The 19537-nt window shown below is 37.6% G+C and overlaps 1 long non-coding RNA gene across 12 annotated transcripts in view; it reads left to right on the plus strand.

Annotated features, from left to right (window-relative positions):
* The window catches only part of LOC104913987 (uncharacterized), a 517821-nt gene that overhangs the window by 137925 nt on the left and 360359 nt on the right, over positions 1-19537 (plus strand). The window contains exon 1 of one of the 12 annotated variants that reach the window (XR_014887672.1): positions 4138-4277. The exons of the other annotated variants lie outside the window; for them this stretch is intronic. This is a non-coding gene — a long non-coding RNA (uncharacterized LOC104913987). Of the gene's footprint in view, positions 1-4137; positions 4278-19537 lie in introns of those variants that run through there. 12 annotated transcript variants of the gene reach the window in all.

A 19537-nucleotide genomic window follows, 5' to 3' on the forward strand; every position in this document is an offset into this window, starting at 1 on the left:
TATATTTTCAAGTGTTTGTTCCAGTTATTTCCTCTTACCAGAACAAACCGCAGAACACCCTAATCTGCCATCAGTTCCAGTAGTAGCAAACCAGCACCTACCTGGGACAGTTGGAGGTACTCAAGGAAACAGTAACCCCAAATCTGGTCTGAAGAGAGGAAATCCCAGCCAGAAGGCAGTGTCTAAATCCCGTGGCTACAAGACATGTCTGTTCTGTGGAATGGGTTAATGAGCAAAAGAGGCACTGCAGCCAGTGCTTCCAGTCAGCACAGTCCTGTGCATGTTTACAAGGGAAACTCTCTTGTTAGGAAAGCTTGGTGCCAAGGTTGAAGGTGGTGGAGAAAGGCTTTACTTGTGTTGACATTATATACATGAATAGAGCTGTGGTACTGATCTGATTTTGAATGCTGGACCAGAGTATCCCTCACCATTCATGTTCTGCCATTGGTGATGGTGGCCAAGCATGGGCATCTCTGTATCTGCTGGAGTTCGCAAGCTTACTCAAAACAAGTGTTAGAAGTATAATGCAAACACCAGCTTTAACTTCTGCCCATCCCCATTCCACCACACATGCACGTGTCTGGTAAATATTTTTGGGGCATTAATACCCTTTTGATTTATTTTGCTTTTTGTTGTAGGTTCTCTTATTGATGTTATTGATGTTTCTTTTGGTACATTCAGGAGTCATTATAAGGAGTTAGCAGTTGGTTCTCTACAAATATCTGTGAGGAAAAAAAGCCTTCTGTTTACTTGATAACAATCAAAGGTGTCAGATGTGAAAAGCATACCACTGTATTTATGTGATTTGTTATATATTTGATAAAAGAAGTACCAGTAATGTGAATCTCTCAAACTAGTCATTAATGATAAAGGTGACTTCATGCTGATAGTTTTGCAGTGATGATTCTCTGATATTTTTTTTTTAAGTTTCATCAAGAACTAAACAGTTACAAGCTCCTGTGTGTACTATGTACTTGTGCTTGGAAAGTTGCTTATGAGGTGTAGTCTTATTGGTTCTGCAGTGACAGTGATTGCAGTCTCAGAGTATAAATGAGGCTGTAAAGGACCTGTGTAGGTCTCTAGCCCAACCCCTTACTCAAAGCATATATAATGAAATCCAGTTGCTCAGGGCCATGTTCAATCAAATCTTGAGAATTGGCAAGAGTGGAGTTCCACAGCCAGTCTGGATAACCTGTGCCAGTGGTTGACCACTCTTATGGTAAAAAAAAATACAACAATAGTAGTAATAAATCCTTATATTTGATTGGAATTTTCTGTATTCCAACTTGTATTTGTTCCTTGTTGTTTTACTGTGGAGCTCTGACAAGAGTATGGTTGCTTCTTCTCTGGTCAGGCAGTTGCATATAGCAATGACATCTCTTTCCCCTGTGTCTTTTCTGAGCTTAGAAGGCCCAGCTATTACAACCTTTCTTGATATGTCCTGTGCTCCAGACACTCAGCAGCTTGGAGGTTTCTGCTGCATTCACTCCTGGATCTGATTCAGATCAGAGCTTCCCTTTGCTGAAATTTATGAGATTCTTTGTCCCATTTTTCCAACTGGTTGAAGTCACTTTGAATGGCACAATCCTCTGGTGTATTAGCCACTCCTCCCAGTTTTGCAGCATCTGCAAACTTGTTGATAAGTTCTCTCTGTCCTATTATCTGAATCACTGATGAAGATGATAAATGACAATATGAACCCCAGGAATAGAAAAGAGGAACTTGCCTTCAGATGAGCTTTGTTCTGTTGGTTACAACATTTTGAGCCAGTTTAGCCAGTTTTCAGTTCACCTCTCTGTCCAGTTATCTTGTCCATATTTCAATACTTTGTCTATAATTTTTACTTGAGAGCATGTAAAATCTCATACTGAAGTCAAGATAAACATTCATTGTTCTCTCTCTGTCCACTCAATCAGACCATTCATTGTAGATGGCTCTCAGATTGACCAGGCACACTTTTTCCCTTGAAGCCCTTATTTGGAATATTTCCATCACCTCCTTGTCTTTGTTGTGTTTGGAAGTGTTTTTCAGAAAGATTTGTTCCATCACCCCTCAGAGACTGAGGTGAGACTGACTGTTCTGCACATCCTTACTTTTGCCCTTCTTGAAGATACACTGGCATTTACTTTCTTACAGTCCTCAGAAACCTCCCAGATGGCCACAGCTTTTCAGGGATGATTGACAGTGTACTTGCAGTGAAATCATCCAGCTCCCTCAGCACTCATGGGGAGACTCCATCAGGTCCCAGGGACTTGTTTATTTCCAGCTCAGTTCATTTACATGTTCCCTTACCCAACTCTCCTCCACCAAAGGTTAGATAGACTTCCTTGCTCCAAAACATACAGTGGGTCTGGGATGCCTGATCTCAGGGGTCTGAGATGCCTGAGGGCAAATCTTACCAGTAAAGACCAAGGCAAAAAGGACCTCAACATTTTCCATGTCCTCTGTCACCACATGTGCTGCTTCACTGCAGCAGCAGGTCCATGTTATCTCTGGTCTTTCTTTTACTGTTGAAATATCTGTAGAAGCCCTTCTTCGTCTTCACACCCCTTGCCAGATTCAACTCTGGTTGGGCTTTGGTTTTCCTCATCCCTGCTTATTTAGACAGTATCTGAATATATATCTTCATTTGGAAAATATAATCTTGGGCTGTTGGGAATATACAATGTGATCAGTGTCTGTGTGGGAGTATATGGCTTGAACAGATGACTAAACACCTCAAAAACCTAAATAACAAAAATGTACAACACTACAAAAATAACAGTGATAGTTGCGATCTAGATATGAAACTGTTTTCCTAGGGAAAAGCTTTATATAAATATTTTTTCTGTTCTGTAAGGAACATGCCAGACCTGCCAGCGATAGGCATATTTTGTTTGTTAAGCATGTGCCTTTGTTTCTTTCTTTGTCCGACCGAGTTGATAAAGTTAAGATTAACTTATGATCTGTGGCTCCCTAAGTAAAGCTTCTAGTTTTCCTTAATTATTAACAGTTAATGTTTTTTAGTCAAGTGTTATTTAAACAGTGGCCAGATATTGGAGTAGGTACTTAGCACACTTCCTTCTTTCTTAAATATATTTAAACCACTTACAAGTGATCCTGCCTCTTTTCTTTGATAAATAAAAACATTTCTGTTCTAGTTGCAGAGTTTATAGGCAAAAATATAACCCAGATCACCTTTGGAAAAGGCTCAATCTCACTTTTCTAGAACATAACTTAACACGTATGTTAAGTGTCCCTGCAAAAGTGTAGTCTCAGTTTACAGCTATTATTATCTGTCCTGCTGTACAAACAAAAGTTGCAACATAGGTAGATCTCTTGGTGGTCCTTCTGTAAGTGACAGAAGCGTTTAATCTTTATCTTAATTTAACTGTGTCCAATATCCTGCATGGCTGTTTGATCCCATGAGCTCTTTGCTGACGTTACAGTTAGGTAATTCCTGCTTACTCATTATCCTCTTGGATGCTCTTAAGTGAATGTGGTTTCACTGTACTTATGTAAAGGATCAATTAAGATAATCTTGGATTAATCTCATTACACTCTTTGGCCTTGTTTATGGCTTTCTTTGTTGTCAAATTCACACAAACTGTGAAAAGACAGTACCCTGTTTGTGGTCCCCTCATTACCATTTGCTATGGGATTTCCTCCCCTATAAAAATGTAAATGTATTATTGTGTCCCTCTGCTTACAGACATACAAAAAATTTTGGATTACTCTTGCTTTAAAAATACTGTTTCTTAGATACTGATTTTAAACATGAAGGGTCGCCTTGATATGCTTCTGTGAAATTTGTGGTGGTATTACCAAAATAAACTTTACTTTCAGGCATAAATTTTAGAAGATCAAGACTTCTAGCAGGGAATCTAAGTTAGAACTTTTAATTACTAAGGGAGATTAAAAATGAGACTCTTGGTTATCTGCTATTGAATGACTTTACCAAATGGCAAAGCACCCTAAAGTAAAGTGCACTTACCATTTTCAGTTCAAAACTATTAGCACAACGTTTATGGGATCATAAAAGTACTTCTTGTTAAAAGAATGCTTTGATGAGCAAACCTGCTGAGAGCATTGAGGAGTACAGTAGTATTGTAATTTCAAGTTGAGCTGTGATCATATTTTTGATGTGTCAATATGAAGTGGAGAAATCTGTTTCATTTCAAGAAAAAGTGAGGCTGATTCATTTTCACTTGGTCAATTGCTGTGGCTAATCCAGACGCATTCTCAGCTTGCAGTCTTTCTTGCGTGTTGTGTTTTTTACACTTTTCCCTAAAAGGCAGGTAAGATGATACTGGTAGCGCTTTTTTGCTCTCATTTTTCACTTGGAACAATAATGCGATAGACTTTTAGCATAGCTGCTTTTAGCAAATTCTGATATTTTGTGTCTGTATTTATAGAGAAACAGATGGCTGGAGAGGGATAGAGTGACACTGATTTATTTACATTAACTTTTTTTTTCTCCCTCTCTTTATGGTGATGTCTTTACTGTCTTACAGTGAAGAATTCTTGAAATTAATTCATGAAACACAAACCTCGGTATTCCTTAAGGGGAAAAAAAAATAGTTTTACACTGTCAAAGTTGATACAACTCTTACAGAAATGTAGTTCATTATATTAAGATTCAAAGGGAAGAAGAAAAAAAAAAAGTTATTTTATGCTTTCTAAATATTTAACCAAATGAGAACCTCTGAGGACTGTGACATGTCGGCATCATGAGCTCATTTACTTGTTTTATGTCTGGACTGTAGGAACAATTCTCTCTCGCACTTCTTGCATATTTCCTAGTTCAGCATATTTGCTGTATTTGTCTCGTCATATTATCTTTTTTTTTTTTTTTTTTAGTTTAGTATTCCTGAACTCATATTTTTGTTGATGTTTCTTAGCAAAATTTCATGCAGGGGGACGTGAGAAATCTGGATGTTCTGTCCAAAGGGGGCTTATGGGGTTTATGGGGAGGTGATGGAGTGGCTTGGGCTTTGCAGGTGAACCTGTGTGTAACAATGTTGCTCCAAGTGGGTGGCACACAGGAATATTTCAGAATCCGGTGCTGCAGGCAGTCAATAACAAAGAGCATTAATTCCAGCAAGTGAATGGACATATGAGGGGTAGCAACTTTGGAAGCTGTGTACCTCATTTATGTGTAAATATAGTGTTATGATGTTGTTTCCTTGATTTTTCTGTTCAGTGTTTCAAACTAGTTCAATAGTGGGAATTGTTTTGCAAAGTCTGACTCCTATGTATGGAATAGGTGAATTCTCAGTCTAATGCCATGCAGGAAAAAAAAGAAAGAGTAACAAATTGTCTCACCCCTCCACCCAGCCAGGCAAGCCGAGCCGAATCCCCCTCCCAGGGCCCCTGCTGGCCCTGTCCAGTGCCCCTGCTCAGTGCCCCCGCACTTGGCTGCCCAGTGTCTGCTGGGCGCTCATTCCACTCCGAGAGGAAGCAGTGCCGGTGTTCCTCCCGTTGCTTGCCTTTTTCCCTGGCGCTCGGGAGGAGGAGGGGAAGGGAATCGGAAATGATCTTAATTAAATGTTTTCTATCCAGAAACAAGCGGGCCCTTTCTGCGTGAAACGAAGGCAGCAGACCTTATCACAAAAGACAAAGGCAAATATTTATCAGTGAACAAAAGGTGTCCGCGGCTGCTTACAGCGGGGGGGGATTTTTCCCTCTCTCCTGGTGAAGACGTTTAATGGCGTAAGATGTGTATCGCAGCTCCTTGTTGAAGTTCTTTGTTTCCCTGTGAGGTCTACAAATGGGACTGTTTTTCTTTCTGTGAGTGCACAAAGAGATCCCTGAGCCGAACGGCGCAGAATGGCAGCACCTGCTGTCCCTGCGCTGACTTTGTGCTTCATGAAGGTCTTTTCTGTTTTTCAAGATAATGGTTTCGGGGGCTTGGTTTTGTTTGGGTTCTCATTCTGTGAGGAAGAAAAATGATCATCTTGTCTGTCTGTCTGTCTGTCTGCTTTGGTGCCGCTTCTGGCCCGGAGCTCCTCCTGCTGAAGGAAGAGCAGTCGTTAAATAGAAGCGCTCCTTCCCTCGCAGAGCGGTGCAGTGTCTGCTGTCAAGTGAATCAGCTCCGAGGTTCTGCTATCTGCCTCCCTGCCTGCTTGTTCTGTAGGCTTATTTTTAAACGCTCTGGTTGACGAGCCCTGCATTTGCCAGCTTGAAGTTTGAGCTGGTAGTGAGAGGGAGGAAACACTGCAGTCTGTGTTTCTCCTAACAGCGTTTTTGCCTTGTCTCCCTGAATACGTGGGGAAGCAGTGCTGCGAGCGTATTCACACTGGTCAGTCTATGATTTTATATATGCATGTCCTCAGTGGAAAGTGATTTTAGTTGATAGGCAAACTGTGCGAGCACTTACTTTTAGGAGTATTTATCCCAAAGAGCTGGGCCATCAGTTACCTACAAAATCTGACCTGAAAGTTTAAGATTTTATCACAGAGAAAAACAGTTTGTCCAACTCGTGAAGAACAATTTGTTCTCATGGAAATGATCAGGCGAATAGTAGGTATAATAAGCTGGCATTGTTGCACAGAATTTTGACACTGAAAAACATAATTCATAGCAGGGTCTGAGCTCCAATATTTGGGCTTTTACAGGTTCATAGGATTTGAGGAAGACTTTAAAATACTTTTCCATGGAAAGTTACAGTAGAGATTTCCTATGACGCAGGATACTGACTACAGTGCTGTAGAATAAACATGCTGTGTCATAACAGGAGTGTCATACCCAGGCAAAGGTCATCTGCTGCTTTAACATATGTCACAGATTGTTGTGGAGGAGATTCTCCAAATGACTGTACTCACAGCTAGTCCTGTTTGTCTGAGAAAATGTTTTTCAACTGCTGGTACCCTGAGAGTAAGCAGATGAAGAGCTGAAACACAACTATGTCATGTGCGTTGTTACATTTTAAATTGGTGATGTAAAATAAAGCTCTGAAATGTGACAGCCTGAAAGTATTCTTTTTCTTGTTCACTCCTTCCTGACAGCAGTGGTTTTCTCAAACTTCTCCATCTCTGAAACTTCTCTCAACTGCCTGATTCTGATGAACCCTTCCTGCTGTGTTTGTAAATTATTTACCTTTGTATGGAGATTAAAGCAGTTTAATTTTTGTTTGAATTTAACAAGAGTTCTGAGATAAAGCTGCTGTATGATTCTTTATTTTCATCTGTTTATGTATCTGTTTATATTCTGATTTTAGAGTTTTCATTCTGTTTTTTCCTGAATTACTGAGTCCAGATTGACATTATTTTTTTTCAGCTTTCACATTGCATAGAGAAGTAATAAATTAAACACTTAGGATGTTCATAAAACAGATAAAACAACCCTTCTTTATTGATGTTTGCCTTTCTCAATTCAGAACTTTATCCTTATTTTCCCATAGGTTCTACAGTAATTTATAACATTTCTACACTATGCTTTTTGTATTTCCCATAATGTTACAGTGTATGCATGGAAACCAACACATAAATAAAACAATGTGCATAGTATTATGATTTTTTCTTTTAATAGAATTTAGTGGGTAGCTAGCTGTTTTGGCTTGAACGAGTGTCTTCAGGCTCCCTGACGAGGCCCAAGTATTCCAGTAGAAAGAGATCTGGTCTTCAGAGGCACAAGATACAGTCTGTAGAAAAGTCGGCATATACTTTTGAACTGCTTTTGTCCTTCAGATGAATTTTCTTCCAAAAACAAACATAAACTGGGGCTGCTCCAACTTTCTTCTCTAACAGCGTATCTTGAGTTTCATAAATCCTGAAGTGAATGAGCATTATCACATAAACAGTAGGAAAGGAGAAAAAGAAAGGAAAAAAGCTCTAGAATATGCCCAAGTTTATAGAAGAATCTCATTTTCTAAGACAACTTACCTTTCTGTTTGTTTCTTTCAGATAGCATATTCTTATTAACCTTTTATCTAGGAAAAAATCTGTATTTTTAAGGTTGTCAAGAATGGAAAAATGATGAAAATTATACTGTTGTTAAAACTAATTTACTCCAGTGTTAAAAAATACTTTGCATTATGTTAACATGTTGCTGCTAGTGATAGCAGCACTGGCCATTTGATAGGGTGATTGGTGTTGAAGAAACAGTCTTGTTAATTTATTTTTAATACGAGCAAAATATTTAGAGAATTTTGATGAAAGGAAAAGATATTAAAATATAAGTATTTTTGGTACCATTTTGTACAGATGGGACTGTAATTGGTGACATGGGAATAGTTTATATACTGAAATATTTGAAATGCTAATTCATTTTTGCTTCAGTTTTCCAACTGCCAGCTGTAATTATGGTTCTCATTTAACAGATGCTAACACAGGGAGTAACTTCACTCCTGGAGTAATCCCACTGTGACCCAGAAGTGAAGTGAAGGTTCAGGTACTGAGGCACTGGTGTAGGTACTGTTCCAGGAATTTGCTGGGTACTGCTGTTAATGACTTTCCAGTGTCCAAGCTCTAAGCCATTTGAGTTTTGGCTTTGAACATATTTTGATATATGTAAACGGGGTTACTCGCTAATTTTCTTTAGCAAGAAGTCTTTAGTTTAAAGTTCACCACAGGTTGCAGTCCCTAAACTTTTATTATTCTCTGAGAGAAAGAGAGAGAGAGAGGAGTCTGAAATCTTATCGAGCTCCAAAGAGCACTTGTGAAATTTGAGAGTTATATTTGGAATGGTTTATGGAATCTGTCCGATTAATCTTGTTCTTTCTCCAAAGGGCTGCATTAAATAGATGGAAGCATTCTAAGAACAGTGATAATGTCTCTAAAATTGTTCAAATCGAATTTTTGATTTTTAAAAACTTTTCAATAAATTATTTATTTAAAGTAAGTTCTATACAAGCAAAAGTTCCATTGGCAGAATGAATGAAAGTAGCAACCAGAGGCTTTGATAAACATCTTCCTTCTGTGAAAAGAAGGAAGTTTTAAACTATCTGTTTTAAACTGTTTTAAACTATCTTTCATTAGTCATGAAATATAAAACCAACGAAATATGTAGAATAAGGTTTAATAATTATTTTTTGTTTAATTAATATTTACATTTATATACTATTTATGGCTTCATTTTTCTTGAAGTTTAACACAGTTTTTTTCCTTAAGTGAGAAACACTCTTTGCCTTCAGTCTGGTTTGAAACTTGATGAACTTTCAGGTCAAATTAAACGTCTTAGTAATTGCAAAATTAAACAGTATTAATATCCTGAATGACTTTTTCAGTCCCACAGGACTTTTCTACAAGGATGCAGTGCGAATGAATCCAAAAGAAAGTTATTTACCATATTAATGGAAATTACCTACAATTTTCTGTTGTGCAGTGAGAAATATATTATTTTTGTAGCATTTTATAGCTTCTGAATGACTCTCTAAGATTTTATAGTAGAGACGCAGTTTTGTTTTAGCTGCAGAGATTCTAGGATAGAGTAACTTTTCTCCCCTGTAAGAAAAGAAAAGCCTTACAGGACAAAGGAGTAGTAACATGAAGGAGCGAGCAGAGCTGTAGAACAGCTTTTTTCTCAAATCCTGAACATAGAACTCTATTTATTATCCTTTTTTCTCCCCCAAATGATCTAAGATACTTTAAATGTTAACGAGGAAACAGAAAACACATTTCGAAGCAGCATCTGAACTCTTCAGAATAAACAAAAGAATAGCCTGATTCTGTGTTTCCTGTTGCAACTTTTACAAACATATTTTTGTGTGTCTTCAGATGCCTTTTTTTTTTTTTTTTTTTTTTTCCGAATTGATTTGAAAGCACTATGACTTAGTAGTGATTTGTTTTGGCAAGAATTGGTATCAGTGTAGTTTTAAAAGGGTGAATGGAAAGGACAAAAGATCGCATTGTTTCAGATTTTGTGAAGTACTGAATCATTGTTTTCCCCACATTTATGCTACCCTTCTGTGAATGCAAACAATGAGGATGTGATTAATGCAGTACTTAGAAGGTTAAGGTGAAGTTTCAGGCTGGATTCAAAAGCAATAAAAAATGTAACAGGAAACTTCATATTGCTTCATGTTAATGTTCAGGGCCAGATCACAACTACTTGGAAGGATAAGACAGCGTGAAGTCATTTGCTGTCTGAGTTTATGTGAATATGTCTGAAATGGCATCTATAGGGCAAAGAGGAAGGGGGAAATGAATGCTATGCACACTGCTAAAAGTTTACACATTTAAAAGAAATAAAATCAAATCAACAAAACAACTTTATTCATCTTGTTAGTTAGATCAACACAAAAAATCTGGTAGGTACTGTACGTATAGGTACAACCAGTGGCTTTCTGCTGGGAAACAATTTAAAATATGCATATTTCCACCTATAAGAGTAATTTGATAATTATACAGCATTGTCCATTAACTAGCAATATTAATCTTGTAAAGGGGTATATGACTTGGTTAAACTTAACTATATAAAGCAAGGGCCATACCACATAGTATTAAATCTGGAAAACATAGAATGTGTGCTCAGTAGAATTGCTGTCCAGAGGGCTGGCTTTTTTATGTGAAAAATGGGAAAAGAGAGTAGACCATTTTTTAGGACTTAATAAGGGTTGTTTTTTTGTTGTTTTTTTTTTTTTTAATTATTATTTTTAATAAGCTCCATACTTTGTTAGGCTATGCAATTTATTTGTTTATATTTATGCATTTCATAGGGTTGTTGCCTATGCAAATTTCAGAGATGGAGAAGTGGAACTGAAGTGGTTAGTTATTCTCAGAGTTCTATGGAAGATAGAAAAAAAAATCTAATTTTTAACCTTTTATCCTTTGGATCAGTTAATACTGCGCTATCACATTTTAATACTTAGTTATTACAACCACATAAACATATGAGAGGCCTGAACTGTGTTTTTACCTTGTTCAGACATGTTTGTGTGCTCGATGTGATTTGAAGATGGCGGCAGTTTAATCAAGTAAGTGTATGATGGGCTGTGAGATATTTTGACCTTTCACTTATTCCGTGAAAAGTGATAACATTTCCATCCCTGTGTGATGTACAAAAGTGGTTACTGCAGTCCCTACACTGAGAATGCTGATGCTGGGAGGCTTGCTGGTAAAGGGTGATTTTTTTGTCAGACTTGTCATTAACAGCATAAAATGGAAGTAATAGCTATATGTACACAACATGGATATGATGCAGTGTGATAACATTTTAAAATGACAAGTTGACACTACTTTTAATAAAGCAGATGTGCATGTGTGTATGTGTGTATGTGCATATATAAACATATGTATGTGCCAGTTGCTGGGTTCCAAAGCAGTTAAAAATCAGACTATAACTCTATTTTTCATTATAATTAATGTCTCAGGAACTAGACTTTGTTGGACAATTTTGCCTATCATGGAGCTGTGTAGCTGTCTTTATCATTGGCAGAGCTCAGATTGAGCTCACATTCTGAGCTCTTCAAGCTTCCAGAAGAGGGATAATATTTCCCTGTAGCATATTTGAGTGCTGGAGATACTGGTTGTTTGTTGGGGTGGTAGGAACCACTGATAAAATGTTTATGTAGCAGTTCTTTGGGAGACTGAGTAAAAACTGTCTTTTATTGTGTTTTGCATGTAAGGAGATGATGAGTATGCTCTGTTCCAACTCTCTCCTGGGCTGCACTGTGCCACAGCCATGCAGGCTGCCTCGCACCTTCCTTAAGCTAGTTTTGACCCCTCTTCATCTCCCTCTCCACTCTGTATCTGAAGCCTCTAGGTATGAGGTGCAAGATAATGTGTCCTTTTGGTTGAATTTCAGACCAGTCTCAAATTCTTTAGGCAGAAAGGGAAGAGGTTCCATGTGGAGCAATGTTGTGATCTTAAAACTGCTGGGGAGAGAGAGGGAGAGTGATTTTGATGAATAGGCAAGAAACCACAGCAGGAGAAATTCCAAGGTGGTTGCCTGTAGCTGACAGGAGGGCCGGGAGGTCTCTAAGCTGCCATATATTGTAGGTCAGACCCAGACGATCATAAAGTTCCTTACTGTATTCCCATGGTTCTACTCATTATATATTCCACTGGGAACACTTTGGGGTAGTTCAGGGTGGGAGGGGAAGGGAGTTCAATCCTTTCAGATTCAATTTTGAGACATTGAAGGGATTCCAGGCAGCTCTTCCCTGCATATCGCTATGGAGTTTTTTGGCATTATCCCCAAACTAACAGCATGCTGTGTCATTAAAAAATAAAACAGCTACATTTTCTTCTTGGCGTAGGTTTCTGCAAAGCGATAAAAGACTCCCTATGTTGATTACAAATATTGTAAAGTGTTTACTTTGCTCCATAAACTTGCGGCAGTTCATGCTTGGATATATTGTATGGGACGTGGCCCCTTAAGATTTTTCCTATTTTTCTGCTTGAGTCAGAGTTTAATGTGCAAGTGAGACTTTTGAAGCGTGCATCTACTTAAAACAGACAAAATACAACTACCTTAATTTTCTTACTTAATGTGCAACTAAAAAGTATATCAGGCATCTGCAGTGGTAATTACTTACATAAATTTTCTGTTCATTGTGCTTACAGCACGTATATACAACCAACTATACATAACAAGGAAAATTTCTTCACTGTGTTACTTGGTTAATAGGGCAAAAGCAACATGCCCTGCACAGCAAGTGAATTCAGTGAGAACAGTTGTAGGCAGGATATAAGTTAGTTGGAAATCTTGGCCTCAGTTCTTAACATTCACTTTTCACTGTTGGAAAGTTGCACACAATTTCCCAGTGCCTTCATTTCTCCATGTTTAGAGCAGAAATAAAATTTACCTGGCATGCAAACAAATAATGCTGTTCTGTATTTCTGCATTGAAACAATAGAATATCTTTGCTTTTATTTGTTTCTTAATAGTTCAAACAGGAGTTTATCTTAATCCAATTCTAATTCTTCTACGGAAAAATTCCCAAATCTCATGCCATGCTAATGTTCCCAACCCTGAAAGTACCAACTAAAGAATGACAGGCAACTTGACAGCGAGATCTGTGTGATATCTTCCTGTGTTATGAACATAAAGTCTGCACAATCAATAATTGTGGTATTCAGAATTTTTGAATTGTAAAGTAAGAATTACAGCGGGCTAAAAACTTCTCAGAAATGTTGGTAAAGTTGCCTCTTGATGTCCCCATAATGAAAGGTCAGGGCAATACTACTTCTGCCTTGGGCAAGAGAGGAGTGACCATTGGCCTTCTACTGTGGGTCACTGTAGGGCCTCATTTCTGGAGTATTAGACTAGTTGTTCATGACTGAAGGTCACAGACTGGACCATAGAGCTGGATGAAAGCCAAGAATTTGTTTTCATGAAATAGTATTGGGCTGTTTAATTTTGCATTACATTGTGACAAAAGCAAGGTTTTTCTAGCTTTCTGTTTATGAAAAGTGTATGGAAGCAGGGATGTGAGTCTAAATCTCTACTTTCTTTATGAAATGAAAATATTTTACTTTCCTATATATGTTCTTACAGAAGGACCATATCTTTCCTTGGTTAGCTAAATTTTTGATTATAGCATTCATCTGATAGCTTTTATGACTTTGCCTACCACTGTGCAGAATTACTTTCCAGATAGCTTTCATATCAACTAAAACACAATGTCAGGTAGAATTGATGTTTATGAAAAATAGAAATCTGAGTGCTAATGTTCCTACTGTGAAGTTCTGGAGGCAGTTATTAAGAAATTTTAATCAGACATTAAATAATCAATAGTTGCTAGTTCACAGAAAGTCTTTCAAAATTTTAATTTCTTTGGTTTCAGGTTATTGGAAGCTACAGATATAATTTTCATCAGGCCTTGAGGAATTAAAAGTCTACTCCCATTGAATTTAAATGTAATTTGAATGCCTTATTACCCCAGGCTTCTTTGAAAATCCCAGCATGCATGGTTTGGATCAATTGTTCCCTTAATACTGAAGGCAGTGAACTATGAATTCTGAATTTCTAGTCCTTCAGAAATGCATGGGTCTAGATGGGAAGAGATGAGAGCTGAAATACCTTCAGGTAAACTTTGAATTCTTAGAAGACTTTATAGAGGAACTTTTAAGTACCTCATAAGGAGTAAGTTCATTTTCATCATTTTTCTTCTTTGTTGTTCACCTTTAGGGTCTACTAATTATGTGAAAAAAAGCCACATGTTCTCAAAGATTTTGTAAAACTTTTTCCTTTTGCTAGTTGCACAATTTAAATGAGAAGTCCTCTGTCCTGGTAAGGACTTATGGTGTGAAGACTATTTTCTGTACTACACTATACTTTCTTTCTTTTTTTTTTTTTTTTTTTTTTTGTATTCACAGTACCAACAGAAAAAAGTACCTGCTATTTCTGTCTCTCTGTAGATTTATACATTTGTCTTTGGACTGGTATCTTGAATTATTCTGGAAAATATTCAGATTAATATCCAGTTGCTTTTTATTTTATATTTAATAATTCTGAAGTTATTCTATATTTACTGGAGGAAATATTTCCAGGGGATAAGTTTCTCTGAGTATACTTGTTATCTTTTCTTTTAGTATTCTCTGATCAATAATTTAGCCACCCATCTCAAAACCTCTGCTCAGGCTGTTTCTGAGTTATAAGTTGTCTCCATTGACACCAGAAGGAATTCACATGGGTACACATGAAGCAGACTTGCAGAAAAAAAATCTTCTCCATTCTTTGTGCTTTCAGTCACATCATGAAGTGATCTTAGAGCATGTGAAGTCATTTCATTTCAGATGAACTTAACATGGGAGATACTCCCCAGTTGTCTATTCAAACAACAGACACAAACTAGATTTGAAATGTTCATCAGGTATTCATAGCCGAAAAATTCATGAAGTCCTCAGTACCAAAATGTAGCCAGAATCATCTGTGGCCTGGTGGTTAGAATGTTTTCTTGAGAGGGAACTGGTGTGTGTGTTAATCATTAAATGGAAAAAAAAAAAAAAAAAAAAAAAAAAAGATGTGGAACAGCATTTTTGCTCTTTTTGCAGCTGGCCTAATCATTATATTTTTGTATTTATAATATAAAGGAAAAAGAGTTGGAGGAACTCGCCAAAACTACTGCAGTTTCTTTTCATGGTTGGTGTGTCTTTTGAAGACAAAAAGGTAATCTGGAAATAAATATTGCTGAAATCTAGCTTCAAGAGTTCTAAATAAATCTAACAAAAAGTGGGATTAAGTCCTCTTCCTCATTATTGCTTGTCGATTAATTTGAGACAGCATCTGGTAAGCACACTAAGAACTTTTGCACTGTGGTCTTCTTCTCTCCTTCCTACCCAGCTTTTAATTCAGTTCAAATGAGAGCTGAAACACAAAAAAGACGAGGCAAAGAGCCTGATTACGGGCTCCTCCATCTCTGGACTTGAAACACTTGAACTAGTGGTTTGGTTAGCCAAGCCTGCAGTGCCTGGAGGAGACCTGGGCTTTCAGGAAGATTGTGCTGCGTAGCTCCTACAAATCCAATGAAAGTGGAGTGGTGGAGCCAAACTCCAGTTTTAGAAATACCTAGATTGCTATGAAAGCAATGCCTCCTATTTATTTCCATGAAAACTACAACAGATACAAAGAACACAATAATGCTGTTTGACAAAGCAAGTTCTCAGTTTCAAAACACAGTTTTTCAAAATAGTTGCCATCAGTAGATACCCTGTTCCATCGATGAACATGAGCCTGCAAGTCATGCTCACAAAAATCTGCACAGCCATCTGGAATGTGGCTTGTCTTTCCCATTACTGTTGCCAATGCTGAAACTACACCATGCACCATCTCAGTGTATTTACATCCTCTATTTGATCTCCATAAATGTTCAGCAAGCGTCAGTGAATGTCAGTGGGTAAAATTTCTTCCACACGGAGGAATTCAGTGACACACCTTCGCTTCACACACATTTCCATGTCAGATACTTTGTCAGACTGCCCCTCTGCTGCCATCTGTCATAGGGCAACAAAATGGAATGGAATATTGGTGGAAAGGTCCAACCTCTACTGCCATACCAACATCCACCTCTGACATTTTGGGCCAACATAACAAAATAGGAGGCATTGTTTTTGGATCAGCCCTTGTACATAGTCCTTGGCTGAGCATAACATTGTTTTTTGTAGGGTATAAGCATTTCTAAGTAAAATTCTCCATAGGGGATGTGTCTGGATTGCAAAGAGAAGTAGCCCATAATTACTGGACAGTGTGATGAGACTTGTTGCAAGGGGAGCAGTTCACAAGTGTGAGATGTATTTAGCATAGTAAGGGAAAACCTGTGTTAGGCTTTGAATCTTCTGTGATAAGCCTCACATTCCCTTGTCAGAGTCTATCATGTCACCTTTTAAAAAGTTGCTAAATGTGCTTTATTCTTTTTGTTCTGCTTCACAATTAAAACTAAATCATCCTGCAGAGGGTTGTCCATTTTGTCAGAAGTTGGCAGGTTTGAAAGCAAAAAGTGGTAATACAAAAGTGACTCATCTTTGAAGACATATTTTCTTTTGATAGTTAGATAACAGTAGAATAATGAAGCATTTCAGAATATTTATGTAGTGCAGCATATTATTAAGCTACAAATATAGTCTAATTTCAAAAGACAAAAATTAGGATACTTTAAATCCCCCAGTTTGTAGTCTGTTTTGTATGTCATAAGTTGACAGCTGTAAATCAGAAAGAAGACTGACATGCTCCTGGCAAGGAATAGGTATGTGTGAGCAAGAACTTCCTGTGAGATATTGACCTGGTCACAGTCAGCTGCTCTGAAATTTGTTGTTTATGTAATCTGTCTAATATGTCTAAGGAGCAGCGTATCAGAATCAATCCATCCAAATGCCTTTGGAAGATCAATAAAAGGATAATAAATTCAATAACTCTCTGTGATCTTCTCTAGTGTGAAGCTATGGGGGAAGTCTCGCACAGTAAAAAGATTAATTCTAGTACACATATGGTAAAGTGACAAATGCACTGGGCCAGATCTATGGCTGGCGCAAAATACATTTCAAATTCATTCTGAAGCTTTATTTTCTATAATAATCTGCTCTCGAAAAACAAATGTCTACAAATGGAAATTGCTGAAGACATTTTCTAAAGAGAAATAAACTTGAAGATTGCAGGTAGAGATTCCTGCCCCCTATTTATTTATTTATTTATTTATTGCTTTTGTGAATTTCCTACTTAATTTCTTTTTAGTAAAAAGAAACATCTCTTGTCTATGATACTGTTTTAAATTATAAACTACGGCAATTATAACAATAAAAAAATAGGAAGGCCCTTCACAGGCTGGATTGCTTAGCTGAGGCCAATTGTGTGAACTGTAATAAGACTAGCTGCCGGGTCCTGCACTTTGGTCACAACAGCCCCATTCAGTGCTACAAGCTTGAGGCAGAGTGGCTGGAAAGATGCGGGGAGGACAAGGATCTGGAGGTATTAGGCAACATTAGTGACAGCTGGCTGTAACAAATAAGCCAGCAGTGTGCCCAGATGGACAAGAAGGCCAACAGCATCCTGGCTTGGATCAGAAATAGTGAGGCAGGACTAAGGAATAGATTGGCTCCCTGTACTTGGCCCTGGTGAGGCCACACCTTGAGTACTGTGTTGACTTTTGGGCCCCTCACTACAAGAAAGACATTGAGGCCCTGGAGCACGTCCAGAGAAGGGCAGTGAAACTGGCAAAGGGTCTGGAGCACAAGTCTTATGAGGAGTGGCTGAGGGAGCTGGGATTGTTCAGTCTGGAGAAGAGAAGGCTCAGGGGAGACCTAATCACTCTCTATAATGACCTGAAAGGAGATTGTAGCAAGGTAAGTGTTGGCCTCTTCTCCCAGGTAAGTAGTGATAGGACAACAGGCACTGGCTTTAAATCGCCCCAGGGGGAGGTTTAGGTTGGATATTAGGAAAAACGTTTTCTCACAATGAGAGCTAATGCGTTGGAACAGGCTGCCCAGGGAGATGGTGGAGTCACCATCCCTGAAGGTTTTTAAAAAAACGTGTAGATGTGACATTTGGGGATGTGGTTAGTGGGCATGGTGGGGATGAGTCAGCAATTGGTCTAGATGATATTAGAGGTCTTTTCCAACCTTAATTATTTGATTCTATGATTCTAAATAAAAAGGCTGCAGACCTTTATATGTATTTGGATAACGTATTTGGATAATTAGTTTCCTTAACAGACTAGCAACACTGTGGGAAGGGAAAAAAAGCCCCAAACCTTTGTTTGGTCAAAGCCCTGGGAATTGATCTTTTTTTTTTTTTTTTTTTTTTTTTCATTATATTGTGGTAGGTATTGAATTGAGTATATCATCTAGAGATGATGTCACATATGGTTTATTTCCAGTTGTCACACTAGCTCAAACAAGTTTAGAAAAGAATCCTAGCACTTCTGTTTTTGACTGAATGACATGAGAGAAGTGACCTTTCTCATGGTGTATGGACACATCAAGGAAATATTTACCCATGTTTGAAAACCTCACAATTCTATTTATAAGATCCATTCTAAAAATGTTCAAAGATCTGTGGACTGGTTGCATCTTCTCAGATCAACTCCAGAGGCTTTGAAGGTCAGGAATAGCACTTTAGCCATCTAGATCTTGTTCAGTGAAATAAATATTTATTTGAAAATAAGGAAAAGAATGTGTAAAGAGTTGAAGTTTCAAATTACAAAGATGAAAGCAGATCCAGCATTAATTCACATAAAACGTTATTTTCACAGTCTGCTAAATTGTAACATTTTAGTTACAGATTTTTTAGAACTCTGGAGAATGACTTTTATTATGTTTTAAACATTCCTACATTTTTAGTGCACAAAAATCTGACCATACCTTAACATCAAACAGAATACTCTTGATCCTCTTTGTTCATATCACCTTACCATCATAATACCTGTCTTTCATGAATCTAGTTAAGGACAACTTTATTTTGAAATGAACCAGCTGATGGAATTCAAGTACCCTGTTCCTCCAGTTAGTGATGTTTCATTCCTCAGAAATACAGGCTTTACTAGGTGGCTTGTTGCACTGTTATAAATTCAGGGCAACAGTCCTCATCTTGACGGGTGTTCTTTCTGGGAGTAAGCTAAACAAATTAAGAGTCTGGTTTTAATAAGATTAAGTATTTTTAAGCAAATTCAGCAACATAATGGATTCTGGATGAAACGAAAATGGATTTCAGGGAATCATACTGGTGAAATAAGGAAGTAGGAAAAAAATACTTGTAAACTTAGTGACTCACTTCTTTGGTCAGTTGGTAGTTACATATTCAGTTGTCTTCAAAGGAGAACTGAGATGACACTACCCAAGTACTTTTGAAGATTTTATTGAATTACTGTAATAGTTTTAAATATAAAACTTCAGAATTAAGAAGAGAGTGTTTCAGATTCTGTTTTCCTCTTGAGAAAGAAAAAAAAAAAAAAAGGCAATTGGAAAATAATAAATGAAAAAAATACCAGGATGTAGTCTTTTGCGATTTGAAAGGAGGAAGGAGAAGATAACACCTTGGTTCTTTTTCTGTATTTCATGAGCTCAGAACTTATTTTTGTTCTCCTACTTTCCTCACCAGACTGAAAATTATCTGCTATCAAGGCTCTGAATTCTGAAGGAGTATTTTATCAAAATGTTGCACCAAGTGAATATAGTAGTAGCAT

The sequence above is a fragment of the Meleagris gallopavo genome, chromosome 1 (assembly GCF_905368555.1).
Source record: "Meleagris gallopavo chromosome 1, MGAL_WU_HG_1.1, whole genome shotgun sequence".
Lineage (NCBI taxonomy): Eukaryota > Metazoa > Chordata > Aves > Galliformes > Phasianidae > Meleagris > Meleagris gallopavo.